Source organism: Erinaceus europaeus, chromosome 9 (genome assembly GCF_950295315.1).
Source record: "Erinaceus europaeus chromosome 9, mEriEur2.1, whole genome shotgun sequence".
NCBI lineage: Eukaryota > Metazoa > Chordata > Mammalia > Eulipotyphla > Erinaceidae > Erinaceus > Erinaceus europaeus.
This window is the reverse complement of record NC_080170.1, coordinates 90,951,804-90,965,970: the sequence shown is the minus strand read 5'-3', so window position 1 is coordinate 90,965,970 and position 14,167 is coordinate 90,951,804.

Genomic DNA, 14,167 nt, shown 5'->3' with positions numbered 1-14,167 from the left:
ATTTATTTATTTGCTAGAGACAGAGAAATCAAGAGGGAAGGGGGAAGACAGAGAGGGACAGTAACAGACACCTGCAACATCACTGCTCATGAAGTTTTCCCCCTGCAGGTGGGGACCAGGGCTTGAACCTGTGTCCTTGCACACTGTAATGCTTGCACTTAACCAGGTGTAACACCACTGGCCCCAGGATGAATTTGATTCCATCAGCTACATGCTGAGACAACAGATATAAAATGTTGCCCATCAGAGAAGCTTGTTAATGACTTAGTATGGAATTTTTATTGGGTGGTGGTCATGTAGGAAGTCTCTCTGTCAGATACTTAACCAAAAGTCAACTCTCAGAAGGAAAGCAGATTTTAAACATAAACCATATGATTTTAGAATTAAGCCTATTGTAAAGAATAGAAAGGCTCTTCTTTTTTTTTTTTTTTTTTTGGATGGTGTTTTGGGATGTTTAAAGTTGGTGGATTTATTTCTTAAAAACTTTGGGAATGGAATAGGTAAAGGAGGAAAAGCTTAACCAGCTATGCTGCTGTGTGAGTCATGAGTCTTTAATAGTCCATTCTTCAGTCATCAGCTTCCCAGAAACACAGGTCCCAGGAGAAGGGAGAAGGGGAAAAAGCCAGAGAACAAAGTGGCACAAGTAAGCAAGGACCCAAGAGACCAAAAGGCAGGAGAGAATGTCAGCGGAAGAGGACAATAGCTGTTTCCATCAGATCTTTCCTTAAATCGCTTCAGTACTCCCAAGTCTATTTGAGTTTACATCATATGCTAATGATGTCTGCTAGTCACACCCACATGGCCCAGCTTTCCACTGTTTACAGGCATGATACATCATGTATTCCCAACATAAGGTGGGACAAGTCACTTGCGTCAGTTCTAGGAATGATGAAACTCATCTAAAATCTTAAGCATTAAACTTGGAAGCATGAGGTCCTAAATTCAATCACTTGCACTTCAAATGCCGGAGAGATGCATTGGTTCTCTTTTCCTCCCTATCTTGTGTTAATAGACAAGTTATTACAAGTTGAATTTTATATTTTCATACTAAGTATATCCTTTTGAAAGTCCCAATTTTGATGGTGATCATTTGGGTATTTGTATTTAAGGTGCATATTAATAAAAATGACTTTTTTCTTTCAGGTAGGCAATAGTATATAAGGATTTGTGTCCTTTTTAGAGTATGAAATCAGAATACAAACATATTACATCTTGAAGGAGCTGGGTGGTGGTGCACACAGTAAAGTGTACATACCTTCTATGAGGACCTGTGTTCAAGCCCCTGGTCTCCACCTGCAGAGTGGAAGCTTAACAGTGAAGCAGTGCCACACCTCTCTGTCTCTATCTAAAATAAGTACATAAAATTATTAAAAATATTAACTTAAAAATATATATAGCAGGGATCATAGTACCGTTATATTCTGTGAGTCCTAACAGAGCCTAAGGTGGCCAGCAATCTTGGGAACCCTTGACAGATACAAAACAAGTTGGTGCCCCACAGAGCAATGAACTAAAATTGGTGAACAGGTTAATCAGCACAGATACAGATGTCATCCTCAGAAAACAGAATGAAAGAAAAAGTAGACATTCCAGGCTCAGAAAAAAAAAAAACAAACTAGTATAGTCATGGGCTCTTTGGAATATAACTAAAATAGAAGGCTATCTACAAGATGGAGACCCCCAAATCTTCATCTGAAATATTTCAGCCTTTAGGTTCATGATTAGTCAACAGTTTGTTTGGTTTTATATGTTAGCTTTTTTTTTTTTTCAGCTTCCAGGTTTCAGATGCTACCATGATGCCAACCAGACTTCTTTGGGTGGATGACCCCATCAATGTGTCCTGGAGGCCTGATTCCCTAGAGCCCCACCCCACTAGGGAAAGAGAGATAGGCTGGGAATATGGATCGACCTGAGAACGTCCATGTTCAGCGGGGAAGCAGTTACAGAAGCCAGACTTTCTACCTTCTGCACCCCACAATGATCCTGGGACCATACTCCCAGAGGGTTAAAAAATAGGGAAGCTATCAGAGGAGGGGATGGGATACGGAGTTCTGGTGGTGGGAACTGTGTGGAGTTGTACCCCTCTTACCCTATGGTTTTTATCAGTGTTTTTTATTTTAATATTTTATTTATTCCCTTTTGTTGCCCTTGATTTTTTTATTGTTGTAATTATTGTTGTTGTTATTCATGTCGTTGTTGGAGAGGACAGAGAGAAGTAGAGAGAGGAGGGGAAGACAGAGAGGGGAGAGAAAGACATCTGCAGACCTGCTTCACTACTTGTGAAGCAACTCTCCTGCAGGTAGGGAGCCCGGGGCTCGAACCCGCTGGACCTTGCACTTTGGACCACGTGCGCTTAACCTAACCCGCTGCGCTACTGCCGGACTCCCTAATGTTTCCTTTATATAAATAAAAAATTGAAAAGTCAGTGTTTCTATTTTGTAAATAAAAACAAAAAATGGAAAAATAAATGAATAACTGGTAGATTTTTGGAATGTAGGTTATAAATAGACAGCTGTTGACGCTGCAAAAAAACTGGAGAAAATAAGAGCTTTCAAAACTTACTGCTTAGCACAAAGTGCATGTTCATTGATAGATAAATTAGTTAATTATGTGTCATAGACCCAATAAACATCATGTAAGGAACCCAAATAGCTGTATTTGCTTTTTACTTTCATCCACTACTTGACTGGATTACTGCTAGATTCAGTCAGTTATGTTTTGCTGATGATACGGTTTTGTGTTGAGCAGCCTCTCAGATAGTAACAATGGTCCACCGTTCACTGTGTTGATTGTGTACTGAGTAAAACTTTATTTAGCAAATGGAGCACAGAACACAGAACACACTTCCTAAAATAGACTATAGAAATACTGTGGTTTTGTTTTTCTAGAATGTCCTTTCTTACTTTCTCTTTAACACCTCACTCTGGAAGAAGATAATTGTCATTAGAAAAGTAGCCCTGGGACCAGGTGGTGCTGGTGCACCAGGTTAAAATGCTCATATGTTAAAATGTGCAAAGCCCTGAGTTCAAGTCCCCAGTTACCACCTGGAGGGGGAAAGCTTTGCAAATGGTGGAGCAGGGGTTGCAGATGTCTTTCTTATCACCCCTCCCCCCAGCACTTCCCTTTCTATTTCTGGCTGTTTCTACCCAAGAAACAAAGATAATTAACAAAAAAATATTTTAAAGGAAAGTAGCCCCTTATTTAATTTGGCAGAGGCCCAAATTAAAGAACATGGCACACATCATGTTTTCTAAGGTCTGTGAGTAGCCCGGTGCATGAGTGTTGAGATGGCTACTTTGCCAACTCCTACATAGAACTTGGGAACAGATCCACCCTTACTGCAGCCTTAAGATGATCCCAGCTAAGATCTTGATGGCACCTTCTGGGAGAGATCCCAAGCTTGAGCTAGCAAGCTAAATCACTGTTGGATTCCTAACCCTTAGAAAATGTGAGATAATAAATATAAGCTGTTTACCCACTAAAATTTATTTTATTATTTATAAAAAGGAAACACTGGCAAAAACATAGGATCAGAGGGGTACAACTCCACACAACTCCCACCACCAGAACTCCATATCCCATCCCCTCCCCTGATAGCTTTCCCATTCTTTAACCCTCTGGGAGTATGGACCCAAGGCCATTGTGGGAGGCAGAAGGTGGAAGGTCTGGCTTCTGTAATTGCTTCCCCGCAGAACATGGGCATTGACAGGTCAGTTCATACTCCCAGTCTGCCTCTCTCTTTCCCTAGTGGGTGGGGTTCTGGAGAATCGGAGCTCCAGATTACATTGGTGGGGTTGTCTGTCCAGGGAAGCATGGTTGGCATCTGGAACCTGGTGGCTGAAAAGAAAGTTAACATATAAAGCCAAACAAATTGTTGACTAATCATGAACCTAAAGGCTGGAATAGTGCAGGTGAAGAGTTAAGGGGGTCTCCGTTTTGTAGATATCTAATAGGCATATTTTAGTTATATTCCAAAGGGCCTGTGGCTATACTAGTTTTTTTTTTTTCTCCCAAAACCTGAAATCTGATATGCAGGTGGATCTAAGTTACTGTATGGGGAGATGATGTCATGGCTGGAAAATTTTTATTTTATTTTTTAAGATTAATTTAGTTCATATGAAATCCTTTTACAAGGTGGAGGTGTTTAGGAATTCAGAGCATTGCTCTGGTACATACAGTGCTTGAAAATCAAAGCCGAAGCCTCAGTTATGTAAATGTTGGGTGTGACCATCTCGGGTACTACTTCCTCAGATTGCCCACTAAATTTTAGGATAATTCATTCCATATTAATTAGTAAAACTCTAAATTCTCTGAATTTTTTATTATAATTTCCACATACCTGCTGTCAAGTGATTTGCACAGTAAACTTACATGATTGTCACTTTTTTTTAATATAGGACAGAGAGAAGTTGAGAAGGAAAGGAAGGTAGAGAGGGGCAGAGAAAGAAAGGCACCAGCAGACCTGCTTCACTACTTGTGAAGCAACCCCCTGCTCCTGCAGGTGGGGGATTGGGGACTCGAACCAAAATCCTTGCGCCAGTCCTTGTTTTTTTGCCCTATGTGTGCTTAACCCAGTGTGCCACTGCCCAGCCCCCAACATCACATTTTATAGTACAAAAAAAAAAGTGGCTTTAAATCTTATTCAAGATTTCAAACTAGAATAAATTGTATCAATATATCAATATTTTATATCTTTTGATACTAAAATTATTGTTCAACTATGATCATTTTTCACTTCACTAAATGCTGACAATGACAAAAAAAAGAAAAAAGTGGACATTCACCTTCTCATTTGCACTATTGATGATTTAACTGATAAGCTTTCAGTTGTAGGTATCTAGAATCACATTTTTAGTTGGCATGTAAACTATCAAAATAATTTACAAATCAAAAATACACAAATCATCCTTGCCAGGATTCACAGCATTAGAGTGGTTAATGTGGGTATTCATGGACCCATTCAAAACTCAAGACACTTAAGCATAATTAGAAAGAGGAAAAAAGGGAAAATGGATTGAACTGGAGGTGACTGCTTGGTTAAGTAAGAAAGTGAAAGACAGTTACTGGATAGTTTCACTCATGTGAAATACAGAAAATCGAAACACTTAAATATGGGGGAAGAGAAAAAAAAACAAAACCAAAATGAAAAGTGTCTCTAAGACTGTGAAATCTGGTCTGTGTGTGTATGTGTGGAGTGGGGGCATGCAGGGCAACACAGAACTCTGGTTGCGGGTGTGTTATAGAACTATGCCCCTTACAAAATGGAGACCCCCACAACTCTTCATCTGCACTATTACAGCCTTTATTTATTTTTTTATTTTCCCTTTTGTTGCCCTTGTTTTTTTATTGGTGTTTTAGTTATTGTTGTTATTTATATCATCTTTTGTTAGATAAGACGGAGAGAAATAAAATGACACCCCCCCACCGGTGGGGAGCCAGGGGCTTGAACCAGGATCCTTATGCTGGTCCTTATGTTTTGCACCATGTGCGCTTAACCCACTGCACTACCACCCGACTCCCTATTCCAGCCTTTAGGTTCATGATTAATCAACAATTTGTTTGACTTCATAACTCTCTTTTCAGCCATCAGGTTCCAGATGCCAGCATGATGCCAACCAGACTTCCCTGGACAGACAACCCCACCAATGTGTCCTGAAGTTCAGATTCCCCAGAACCCCGCCCCATTAGGGAAAGAGAGAAACAGGCTGGGAGTATGGATCGACCTGTCAATGCCCATGTTCAGCAGGGAAGCAATTACAGAAGCCAGACTTTCCCCCTTCTGCATCCCACAATGACCTTGGGTCCATATTCCCAGAGGGTTAAAGACTAGGAAAGCTATCAGGGGAGGGGATGGGATATGGAGTTCTGGTGGTGGGAATTGTGTGGAGTTGTATCCCTCTGATCCTATGGTTTTGTCAGTATTTTCTTTTTATAAACAAATAAAAAATAGGGATTCTGGCAGTAGCACAGCGGGTTAAGAGCAAGTGGCACCAAGTGCAAGGACCAGAATAAGGATCCCGGTTCAGCCCTGGCTCCCCACCTGCAGGGGAGTCGCTTCACAAGTGGTGAAGCAGGTCTGCAGGTATCTATCTTTCTCTCCCCCTCTCTTTCTGCCCCTCCTCTTTCCATTTCTCTCTGTCCTATCCAACAATAACGACATCAATAACAACAACAATAACTACAACAACAATAAAAAAACAAGGGCAACAAAAGGGAAAATAAATATAAAAAAATTAAAAAATAAAATAAAAAGAACTATACCCCTATAACTGTACAATCTTGTAAGCTACTATTAAATTATTAATAAAGTTTTTAAAATAATAAATCAAAGAAAGAAAGAAGGGAAGGAGAAAGAACCACTAACCATGAGAATTCTCTAAAGTTTAAAGATACTTAATCATAGAATGTAATAAATGTCATTAAAGACTTATAATATATGTGGACATAGTGTGGTATAGAGGTTGAAGACAGAGACCAGAGCTTGAAGGATTATAATTCTGGCTCACCACTTTACTATCCCTGACTTTCCCAATGCAATAAATGTCCCTGAGATTTCTTTGTAGCATCCTCGATAAGGCATGAGTATTTAATTGTAATACATGGAGAATGATAACAGCTTTCGCTATCTTTTTCTCTCGACTGTACTGCAATTCAAGTACAGTCCAGACAATTCAGATGGACGGGGGAATAGAGACAAAGCAGTAGGTAGAATTTCTAAATTCAAAAGGAATTGAATCTTGCTAATCACATGATCCCAAATCAGAATGTTAGTTGTACTATATCCTTTCAAAGATTCTTTGATTATGGAAAAGTTTTTGAAGGGGTAGTTCAGAAAGAGGTGCAGTAGTAGAATTCTGAATTTACATGCATGCGGTCCTGAGGTTTTTTTTTTGTTTTTGTTTGTTTTTCCTGACACCACAGAGTGATGCTCTGGGTCTTTCTTGCACTTTGTCTCTGGAAATAAATAAAATAAATAAAAGGAAAAGAATGGAAGGAAGGAAGAAAGAAAGAGAGAAAGAAAGAAAGAGGAAGGAAGGAAGAAAAGGAGGGAAGAAGAAAGGAAAAGAAAGAAGAAAAAGGGTTGAAAGAACATTCACTAAAGAGAGGAAAGCTGTTCTAATTTTTTTAAATAAAGCCTTTTTAAATTTTAATCTAGTTTTGCGGAAGGCAACATTACAGATCCCAAATGAGCTTGAATTAGTGAGTTGTAGCATATTCTAGCACATTGCTAGTTACTCTTGTGTGTTCTTTTTCCCTAAAGCTCTTTTTCTAAAACCACCCCATGCCATGTACTCATTGACATGGAAAATACTTGAATAGCCAGCAGTCTTACTCTCTGAAAATTCTGCATTATTTTAAAAACAACAAGGCCCCTCTAAAGGATCGCAGCATATGCAGTGAAAGAGAGAAGGCAGATGCCAATGGGAAGGAAGACTGTGAGACCACATAATACATTTGCTTTTTACTCCATCTGTTGAGCTCGGAGGCATTTCCAGACACAAATCTAAACAGTATGCTGTTCTCTGAGCAGCCAGTAGAAAGGTCTGTAAAAAAGAGGAAGAAAAGGGCTTTGGGCCAGACAGTTCTATAAAGCTTTTCTATAAAGTTCTATATATGGAGATAGAAAGCAGGGATAACAGGACCGACCACATAACCATTCCCAGGGCAATACCCAAACTGAGTATGTCAAATTTTCTTTAAATTTGGAGCTGGTTTCAAAAGAAACACAACTAAAGAACACTTATTTTCTAGACAAAGGTAAAAAAAGTGAGTGAAATTTGGATAGATCTTTTATTTATTTATTTATTTATTTATTTAAGAAAGGATAAATTAACAAAACCATAGGGTAGGAGGGGTACAACTGCACACGATTACCACCACCAATCTCCATATCCCACCCCCTCCCCTGATAGCTTCCCCACTCTCTATCCCTCTGGGAGCATGGACCCAGGGTCATTGTGGGTTGCAGAAGGTAGAAGGTCTGGCTTCTGTAACTGCTTCCCCGCTGAACATGGGCGTTGACTGGGAGTATGGTCGGTCCATACTCCCAGTCTGCCTCTCTCTTTCCCTAGTAGAGTGGGTCTCTGGGGAAGCGGAGCTCCAGGACACATTGGTGGGGTCTTCAGTCTAGGGAAGCCTGGCCGGCATCCTGATGACATCTGGAACCTGGTGACTGAAAAGAGAGTTAACATACAAAGCCAAACAAATTGTTGAGCAATCAGGATGGATCTTTTAAGAATCCCTCTGAATGCACATCTAAGGCAACTTGTTTAGCTTAGAAGCAAGATCACATAGTATCCATGACTTAGCTTGATGAAAAGACATTGATACTTTGGTACATTAAGAGAGAACACCTTAGAAATTGCAAGCATTTTTTTTTTTAGCTGTGTCTTTAAAGGAAACTATCATTTTCCATTTGTATTATACCTTTTGTTGGGCTTTCAGAATTTGGCTGATAGGTTTCATTCTACTAAAAATGGGATTCAAATGTCAGCTTTTCACTAATGTTTTCCTCACTCACCTTCATCTCTGTTTCTAAGAGTCTGCTACTTGATAAACTATACTAGGATTTCCCTGTCCTGACAGAACTTACTTTGAAATCCTTTTTGAAATTTTTTTTTTTTTTAGATAGAGGTAGAGAGGCAAAGAGAGAATGAAAAAGACCACAGCCCTGAAGGCTCTTTCAATGACATGTAGGCCAAGCATAAAGCTGGGTTGCACACATGATAAAGCTGCATAATATTCAAGTGAGATATTTTTCTGGCCCACTAACATGAGCCTTTCACTTTTTAAAAAAAATATTTATTAATTTCCTTTTTGTTGCCCTTGTTGTTTTTATTGTTGTAGTTATTGTTGATGTCATCATTGTTGTATAGGACAGAGAGAAATAGAGAGAGGAAGGGAAGACAGAGAGGGTGAGAGAAAGACAGACACCTGCAGACCTGTTTCACCGCCTGTGAAGCGACTCCCCTGCAGGTGGGAAGCCTGGAGCTCAAACTGGGATCCTTATGCTGGTCCTTGGGCTTGGTGCCACTTGCGCTTAACCCACTGCGCTACCATCCGACTCTCCGAGCCTTTCACTCTTAAAGGACCACTGAGGTCACAAATCTATTTGGACATTCACTGGGTCTTGATATCTTTAACCTAGCTATACCAATTCCTTTTGACTCCTTTACCTGTCTTATAATCTTTCCTTGAGCTTTCCTTTGAGCACACTTCTATTTACTTACTCACCTCGCTCACATTTGTGACTATTATTATTATTATTATTATTATTATTATTATTTTGTTCTTTGGATGCAGAGTTATATGATTTTAGCAGCACAATACAATGTGTACATGAACTGCCTACTCATTTTCTTCACTGGCATTGCAGCCTCGCATTAGGATTAATTCTTTTCTTTTTAAAAAATATCTTCCTTTTAAAATTTGTTTAAAAATTTATTTATTAGCTAGAGACAGAGAGAAATTGAGAAGAGAGGGAGAGAGACAGAGAGACACCTGCAGCCCTGCTTCAACACTCATGAAGCTTTTCCCCTGAATGTGGGGACTGGAGGTCGAACCCAGTTCCTTGTGCATGGTAATATGTGCGCTCAACCAGGTGCACCACCACCCAGCTCCGGATTAATTACTTTCATGGCCAACTGGTCTGTTCTGTCCGTGATCACTTTGTAGTTCTTTTTTTTTATTTTTTATTTAAGAAAGGATTAATTAACAAAACCATAGGATAGGAGGGGTACAATTCCACACAATTCCCACCACCCAATCTCCATTTCCCACCCCCTTCCCTGATAGCTTTCCCATTCTCTATCCCTCTGGGAGCATGGACCCAGGGTCATTGTGGGTTGCAGAAGGTAGAAGGTCTGGCCTCTGTAATTGCTTCCCCGCTGAACATGGGCGTTGACTGGGAGTATGGTCGGTCCATACTCCCAGTCTGCCTCTCTCTTTCCCTAATAGGGTAGGTCTCTGGGGAAGTGGAGCTCCAGGACACATTGGTGGGGTCTTCAGTCTAGGGAAGCCTGGCTGGCATCCTGATGACATCTGGAACCTGGTGACTGAAAAGAGAGTTAACATACGAAGCCAAACAAATTGTTGAGCAATACTTTGTAGTTCTTGAAGGAATAAGCACCCTCAGCATAGTGAGATTTGTTATATTTCAACAGCACTTCAGAGATGTTGTGGACTAGGGCCTTCTAGAAGCAGTCACTTGGCAGCATGTGCTTTGTCAAACTCCTTGTCTCTATGTACCCTGTACCTGTGTTGAGTATCTAGATCAGGCCCGTAAATCTTCTGTGCACCCTCTATCGTCATCTCTGGGTTTCTCCCAGTTATATTTAATTTTGACATATTTATCTGACAGATACCAGATGAAGTTCTTGGTCCTCTTTTTCACAATCCTGGGCTTCAGGAAGGTTCTGGGTATGGCAGTGATGCTTGATAGAAGATGACTACCATTTCTGCAGCCCAGACTGTCAGCTGCACACAGGTAACTCAAACATTTTCCTCCATTCCAGATTTTCCCCTTGAGCTCGACTCATAAAGCAAAATACCTAATGAAATTAAATGGATGGGGGGGGATGGGGGTCGGGCAGTAGCGCAGCGGGTTAAGCTCAGGTGACGCTAAACGTAAGGACCGGTGTAAGATTCCCGGTTCGAGCCCCTAGCTCCCCACCTGCAAGGGAGTTACTTCACAAGCGGTGAATGTCTGCAGGTGTCTATCTTTCTCTCCCCTTCTGTCTTCTTCCCCTCCTCTTTCCATTTCTTTCTGTCCTATCCAACATCGACGATATCAATAACAACAATAACTACAACAATGATTAAAAAAACAACAGGGGCAACTCAAGAGTAAATAAATAAATAAATAAAAAGAAATTAAATGGATCATGGCCCTCATGAATGCAGCAAGTTCTAACGTAATAACCTTTCTTCTTTCTTTCTCTCTTTCTTTCTTTTTTCCTTATTTTTTTCTTTTTTCTTTTGCCTCCAGGGTTATTGCTGGGGCTTGGTGCCTGTACTCTGAATCCACTGCTCCCGGCAGCCATCTTTTTTCCATTGTTGTAGTTGGATAGGACAGAGACAAATCGAGAGAGGAAGGGAAGACAGACAGGGGCAGAAAAAAATAGACACCGGCAGACCTACTTCACTGCTTGCAAAGCAAGCCACTTGGAGGTGATGAGCCAGGGACCCTAACACAGGATCCTTGAGCAGATACTTGCTCTTCACACTATGTGCGCTTAACCTGGTGCTACTGCCCCAGGCCCCAACATTTCCTATTTTATGTTCCTCTCCACCTGATTCCTCTTACAGTTGATAGCATTGCTAGTGTATCTATTATACGAGCCAGATTTGTGAGTCATTCTGGCCATCTCTTCTTCCTTCTCACAGGATCTGATGGTCTTCTCCTACAAAAATGCTCAACTACATCTGCATGGTGGTTAAGTCAGAAAAGTTGTCGGAAAATTCATGATGCATTTTTGCATAGAGAAAAAAAAAACACCATGACTTTCCTGACAACTCAATAGCTAGCTTTCAAGGATAAAAAGCCATGGGTTAAGTGCACGTGGCACAAAGCACAAAGGACCTATGAAAGGATCCTGGTTGGAGCCCCGGCTCCCCACCTGCAGGGGAGTCGCTTCACAAGCGGTGAAGCAGGTCTGCAGGTGTCTGTCTTTCTCTCCTCCTCTCTGTCTTCCCCTCCTCTCTCCATTTCTCTCTGTCCTATCCAACAACAACGACATTAATAACCACAACAATGTTAAACAACAAGGGCAACAAAAAGGAAAATAAATAAATAAATAAAAACTTAATTTATATAAAAAAATTTTTTAAAGCCATGATTTGTCTTACATGTCAGCATAATACCCCCATCATAGGCAGTTCTGAGCTATCACTGTGATACCACTGAGAATCAAGAAGCTGAGAAGAAATTGTTAGTAGAATACTGTTAAATGGCATTTATACCAGTTAAAGAAAATAATCACAAATACACTGAAAAACAGAGGTAGTAATGAAATGTGGAATATTTTAGGAACTTATTCATTTTAAGTATTTAATTTTTGTAGCATAATTTATTTAAATATAATTTTGTATAATTTAATTGTTTATAATAGGTGGCAACTGACTCAACATTCCTGAAAATTTTACTGCAGGCACTTGCATATATGTTCTTTTATATGCTGGAGTCTGGCCTTCTTGCCTTATTGCCTTATTTTCCTTTCTGTAGTAAGCCAGTACAGTTCACTTTCTTAAATAAGCTGCCTTTGCCAGCAGTGTTCCAGATCCTTCTTTCCTATTCACCTGGCAAATGTCTACTTATCTTTTAAAACTTAAAGTCATCTAACTTATAAACCATTTTCATATCCCCAATCCCTCACCCCTTCTTCTAGGTATAACCGTGTATATATATTTAGCAGGTTGCTAGCTAATTTTTACTGTCTAAAAGGTTAACTGCTATTGGGCCATGTAAGTAGGCTTCATTCACCTTTATATATCAGTGTAGGGGAAAGACATCTGTCACCTTCCCCTGGTCTCCAATAACCAAAAGGTTAATTTCATAGGTGAGGTCCTGGAGCCAGAATGCAGCAGACTCTTCATGAGGGATGATCTGGTCTGTGAAAAGTACAGAACTTAAATCTTCTTTTTTTTGGATAGTGACAGAGAAACATTGAGAGGGAAGGGGGAGACAAAGGGGAAAGAGAAAGAGAGGCACCTACAGTACTGCTTCACCACACCTGAAACGTTCTGCCTGCAGATGAGGACTAGGCTTCACACTAGGTACTTGGATTTGGTAACGTGCTCTCTACCAGGTGTGGCACTGCTTGACCCCTACCTGCCTCTAGTTTTCATGTCCCTACCTCATGTCCTTTTGGGTAATTTCCCTCAGTAACTGACCCTCCCACTTTCCTAGGCGAAGCAGAGTTTGTACAGTCCTTCCTGACCCTCCCTTCTTTTTCCTAAAGTTCTCTTTTCTTAAAAAATAATTTATTTATTTCTTAATGAGAATGATAAGAGGAGAGATAGAAAGAACCAGACATCACAGCAGTACATGTGCTGCCAGAGGATGAACTTGGGACCTCATGCTTGAAAGTTCAGTGCTTTATCTATTGTGTCACCTCCCAGATCACCCAAAGTTCTCTGTATGAGAAAGTCATCTAGGTTGGTGTCTGGATGGGCTACTCAGGTTTTCTGAGTCCTTTTCACATGTATATCAGGTATAATACATGTTCTTGATAAATTTCTCTCTCTTTTCTCTCCTATCCGTCTGCTTTATGCTTGTTTGATTATTTGATTATTTACTTATTTATTTATTTATTTTTATCAGAACATCATTTCAGCTCTGGTTTATGGTGGTGTGGAGGAATGAACCTAAGACCTTGGAACCTCAGGCTGGAAAGTCTGTTTGCATAACCATTATGCTACCTCCCCCACCCCTTGTCTGATTATTTGTCCAGCCTTGAAGCACCCAAAGAGGAATCCAGATTAGGTTGTTTCCACCTCCCCACCACACACACCACTGTGAAAAGGTCCTTGAAAAATAGCCTGTGAAAACTAGTAAGCATGAGGGTCGGGCTATAGCGTACTGGGTAAGTGCACATAGTACAAAGTGCAAGGACCCTGCAAGGATCATGGTTTGAGCCCCTGGCTCCCCACCTGCAAGGAAGTCACTTCACAGGTGATGAAGCAGATATGCAGGTGTCTATCTTTATTCCTGTCTATTTTTCTCCCCCTCACCTCTCAAATTTCTCTCTGTCCTATCCAAAAAAAAAAAAAAAAAAAAGGAAAAATCGAAGAAATGATTGCAGGAGCAGTAAGTAGATTCATAGTGCTGGCTCTGAACCTCAGATGCTATAACCCTGGTAAGCACTCAGTAAATGTAGGATTGAATCAAGTTCCATTATTATGTCTCCCCCACACTCCAAGAATCAGCTTTTTTTTTCTCCTCTAATGATCTCCTATAGGTTTTAAGACAGTTCTAGCCTATGTTGTGGTTTCCACATTTTTGCTGTATCCTCAGACATGTGAGCTCAGTCATTCAGTTAAAACACTCAACTATTTTGTAACAATGGGAAGAAATCAATCCTTGGCTACAGATATTTGTACACCACGGACTATCAAGAAAGAAGGAAAAATGAAGGCAAATAAGCATATTTTAGAATTATTTCTAGCT